Below are 5,461 nucleotides of genomic sequence, written 5' to 3' on the forward strand. Positions count from 1 at the left end.
GTAACTTGTACATTATATTTATTCATTGCACACAGACTGATGCATTCAAATGTTTATTTCATTTAATTTTGATGATTTGAAGTGGCAACAAATGAAAATCCAAAATTCCGTGTGTCACAAAATTAGAATATTACTTAAGGCTAATACAAAAAAGGGATTTTTAGAAATGTTGGCCAACTGAAAAGTATGAAAATGAAAAATATGAGCATGTACAATACTCAATACTTGGTTGGAGCTCCTTTTGCCTCAATTACTGCGTTAATGCGGCGTGGCATGGAGTCGATGAGTTTCTGGCACTGCTCAGGTGTTATGAGAGCCCAGGTTGCTCTGATAGTGGCCTTCAACTCTTCTGCGTTTTTGGGTCTGGCATTCTGCATCTTCCTTTTCACAATACCCCACAGATTTTCTATGGGGCTAAGGTCAGGGGAGTTGGCGGGCCAATTTAGAACAGAAATACCATGGTCCGTAAACCAGGCACGGGTAGATTTTGCGCTGTGTGCAGGCGCCAAGTCCTGTTGGAACTTGAAATCTCCATCTCCATAGAGCAGGTCAGCAGCAGGAAGCATGAAGTGCTCTAAAACTTGCTGGTAGACGGCTGCGTTGACCCTGGATCTCAGGACACAGAGTGGACCGACACCAGCAGATGACATGGCACCCCAAACCATCACTGATGGTGGAAACTTTACACTAGACTTCAGGCAACGTGGATCCTGTGCCTCTCCTGTCTTCCTCCAGACTCTGGGACCTCGATTTCCAAAGGAAATGCAACATTTGCATGGTTGGGTGATGGTTTGGGGTGCCATGTCATCTGCTGGTGTCGGTCCACTCTGTTTCCTGAGATCCAGGGTCAACGCAGCCGTCTACCAGCAAGTTTTAGAGCACTTCATGCTTCCTGCTGCTGACCTGCTCTATGGAGATGGAGATTTCAAGTTCCAACAGGACTTGGCGCCTGCACACAGCGCAAAATCTACCCGTGCCTGGTTTACGGACCATGGTATTTCTGTTCTAAATTGGCCCGCCAACTCCCCTGACCTTAGCCCCATAGAAAATCTGTGGGGTATTGTGAAAAGGAAGATGCAGAATGCCAGACCCAAAAACGCAGAAGAGTTGAAGGCCACTATCAGAGCAACCTGGGCTCTCATAACACCTGAGCAGTGCCAGAAACTCATCGACTCCATGCCACGCCGCATTAACGCAGTAATTGAGGCAAAAGGAGCTCCAACCAAGTATTGAGTATTGTACATGCTCATATTTTTCATTTTCTTACTTTTCAGTTGGCCAACATTTCTAAAAATCCCTTTTTTGTATTAGCCTTAAGTAATATTGTAATTTTGTGACACACGGAATTTTGGATTTTCATTTGTTGCCACTTCAAATCATCAAAATTAAATGAAATAAACATTTGAATGCATCAGTCTGTGTGCAATGAATAAATATAATGTACAAGTTACACCTTTTGAATGCAATTACTGAAATAAATCAAGTTTTTCAAAATATTCTAATTTACTGGCTTTTACCTGTGTATATATATATATATATATTTTTTTTTTATTTTTTTATTTTTTTTTTTTTAATTTTTTTTGTACATTTTGGACAAAGGGGGCGCATTTCAATTTCTTACACACACTTGTTATTTCATATGTTGACCAGAGGGGGAGCACTTTTAAAAGCGACACACAGTCAATTTGAAAAATCCCTCCTTTATGGGACCACCCTCATTTTGATAGATATCACCACAATTGAGACATTCTCTATTAGACGCAATGGTTTTCCGTATTGGGACCATGATTTGGGTCCTAACTCAGGTACTTTTCCTTGTTGACGTCTCAAGAAGGGTAGCAATACCAGAACACACACACACACACACACACACACACGCACACACACACACGCACACACACACACACACACATACACACACGCACACACACAGAGCGGTTAGCGTGGGCTCTAAATCATCCACACGCTTCCTAACAGAGGTTTGACCCAAATAAGAAGATAATTTATGAAGTCTTTTAGGCTTTCGGGCAGCCATGGAAGTAGAACACGGAATAACAGGAGATCAGACCCGAGCTGCATGGCTTCAGTTTATGTGCCCGTCTTTTACTGGGACACACGTCAGCTCGTCTAAGTGATATAGAGGGTATCAAACCTTTGTAATAACCACCAAATTTGTCAGGTTCAAACACTGATGACATCTATTAAACAGACAGGAAGCAAGGAATCATGCAGAGACAGAGTTACATTTTACTCATGAGGAGAGATGTATTGGGCTGTACACTTAGTTACAGTTCCAACCTACGCTCTAAGGCACAGCCCACGTGCTCCTCTATTTATTTGGGAGGTCCCTAGTTCCATCACTAAGGCTGCTTCTGAAGGAAGGGGGGTCATTTCAGCAGCCCCAGTTAGACACAGTATATGATTATTCAGAAATGGAAATGTGCTGACACTCGTGATATCGCCCTGTCTGCGTCACGGTACTCAATGTTCGCCCTTGGCAGTCAGCAGGCCGGGTCTGGACACAAACACTGATACGAGACCACTCGCAATCTTGGATTGCAAGTTGTCCCTTTGCACAGATAGAAAAGTACAACTTCAGCACAATTGATAATAACTATAGCAACGGCCTTTAAGCGTAAGAGTTGTGTGATAACTTATACATAATTATTCTAACCAGTAAACACCATGCTAATGGACAGCAAAGACGCAAACACGTGCACAATTAAATATCCAAACGCCAGCGTTCAAACAGGCGGTGAGGGTTTGCAAGAAGAAATGCTATCAAAGAGCAGATGCAACATGGTACGTGGAGACATATGTGTCAGAATAATTGTATCTAAGTTGTCACAAAACTTTGTGTTACATTGAGTTCAGCTCGCCAAAAGCTGTCTTTGATCCTACCAAGAAGAAGGCTTGTAAAACAGAACACATGAAGGTGTTCTGTTTCTTTGATCTATTGTAATCCACAGTAAGATTTTGTCTTGACCCGAGATCTACAAAGCGTAGAGAAAGCAGGACCTGCCCAAGCTCCAGGCTCCTCTTCTTTGAACTGTTTTACGACCTTTTCTTTGAACTGCTTTGTAACTAAGGCGATGGCTGTTTACGACCCCCCTCCCTTAGAAACAGCTGTTGCCATGTAATAAGGGAAAGTCCAAATAAAAGAAGAGGCGTACAATCTTTCGTCAGAGCGTGGTGAGACTGCACAAAGAGTACCGCCCAGACGTTTCTCCTCAATTGAGCCAAATTTGATTCTGTGTCTGTTTGATTCCTTGCTTCTTGTCTTGTTTAATAGATGTCATCAGTGTTTGAACCTGACAGTATGGACACGTGTGGTGCATTGGCAAGAAAAAGTGATTGTAGCAGGAATGTGGTCTATTCCGGACATTTATGTGAAGGGAGATGTTGACGTAGTTAAGCAGAAATGTGTAGGAAGAGCATGTGACATGTCTCCATCATACAACTATGTGACATGTGACATATCTCCATCATAACAAATATGCACAAGGCATTTCTTAGCTGCTCAGTAGTTTGATAACCTCTCTTCATTGATCATCATTAGCTTAAAATGTGCATCATCACTCCTGGTCATTGGGTGAGTGACAGGAGGAAAAGCTCTGACTCAAAGTATTTTTTTGGGGGGGGGCCACACTTGTTGTTTTGCATGTGTCAAACTTTTTCTAGGGGAATTTGTGACAATCTATTGTCAGAATAATTGTACGTAAGTTATCACAAAACTTTGTGTTGCCATGAGTTCCCGGCGAGAGGACAAAAGCTGTCTTTGATCTTACCAAGCAAAAGGCTTGTAAAACTCCACTGTGTACAATGGGAAGCGACATGAAGGTGTCGGTTTCTTTGGTGTGTTGTGATTCACAGGAAGATCTTGTCTTGACCCGAGATCTACAAAGCGGAGAGGAAGCAGGACCTGACGCAAGCTCCAGGCATCTTTTCTGTGAACTGTTTTGTGACCGAGTGCAACAGCCTTTTACGACCCCCTCTTCCCTTAGAAACAGCTGTTTCAGGGAAATCAGGGAAAGTCCAAATAAAAGAGGAGGCGTGCAAACATTTCGACAAAGCGTGGTTGAAGACTGTACAAAGAGTACAGCCCAGACGTTTCTCCTCATGAAATTGAATCCTGTCTCTGTTTAATTCCTTGCTTCTTGTCTGTTTAATAGATGTCATCGGTGTTTGAACCTGACATCTATCATTTCACGTCTGGTTGTGTTTCCTTGGTTTGTGTATATTTCCTGTATGTATGGTTCCTTTTCCTGCTTGTCTCCCTAAACGATATTTCCCCTCACCTGGCCACTGTCATAACGGGTTTTTTCTCCCGGGATGCAATCGGACTACTCCGGACAAGGCTTGCAGGTAGGAACATATTTAATTATTCAACTAACACTCAACTAAGTACAAAACAAAAAACAACCCGCGGAAGCTAAGGCAAAAAACATAGGACATGAAGCATGAAAATATGGACATGAAAACCTCACTAAACTGTGGCATGAAACAAATAGCATTAACTGTGGAATGGGTCATGAAAAGGAGCAACATGAACTATTGTATCGCATGAAACAAGCAATGTCGCCAGGCCGACTGACTGGCAAAGACAGGCTTAAATAATGGTCTCTTGATCAGAGCAGGTGCGTGTCCCGAACACCAGAGGCAGGTGAAACTAATAAGTCGCCATGGAAACCAAAACAAACAAGGGTGCACAAAAACAGTCTTAAAACCAGAGGTGGGTAGAGTAGCCAGAAATTGTACTCAAGTAAGAGTACTGTTACTTTAGAGATTTATTACTCAAGTAAAAGTAAGGAGTAGTCACCCAAATATTTACTTGAGTAAAAGTAAAAAGTATGTTGTGAAAAAACTACTCAAGTACTGAGTAACTGATGAGTAACATACACACACATATCATATATATACATATATATATGTGTATATACATATATACATATATATATATACATATACATATACATATATATACACACACATATATATATACAGTATATAATTTATATTTATTTATTTTGCCGTTTTTGTTTACATGTTAAAGGTGTTTTAATGAATATACATGCATGTTTAACATATAGATTCCTTTCTTTCATGAAGACAAGAATATAAGTTGGTGTATTACCTGATTCTGATGACTTGCATTGATTGTAATCAGACAGTAGTGCTGATAGCGTCCACGTTTTCAAATGGAGGAGAAAAAAAGTTCCTCCTTTCTGTCTAATACCACATGAAAGTGGTTGGTTTTTGGCACCTTATTTGTCCAGCTTCCATATTCGTTTTTATACACTTTACAAGAAATACATTGGCGGCAAACTCCGTAGCTTGCTAGCTTGTTTGCGCTGGCTTTCGGAGACTCTTGTTTTGAAAGCGCAGGCGCGATGGAGCGGCACTTTTATTGTGAAGACAGGAACTGTGCAGTCAGTCTTTAGGCTCTTGACAGGATGTACGA

The sequence above is a fragment of the Nerophis lumbriciformis genome, linkage group LG19 (genome assembly GCF_033978685.3).
Source record: "Nerophis lumbriciformis linkage group LG19, RoL_Nlum_v2.1, whole genome shotgun sequence".
In the NCBI taxonomy this organism is placed as follows: Eukaryota; Metazoa; Chordata; class Actinopteri; order Syngnathiformes; family Syngnathidae; genus Nerophis; species Nerophis lumbriciformis.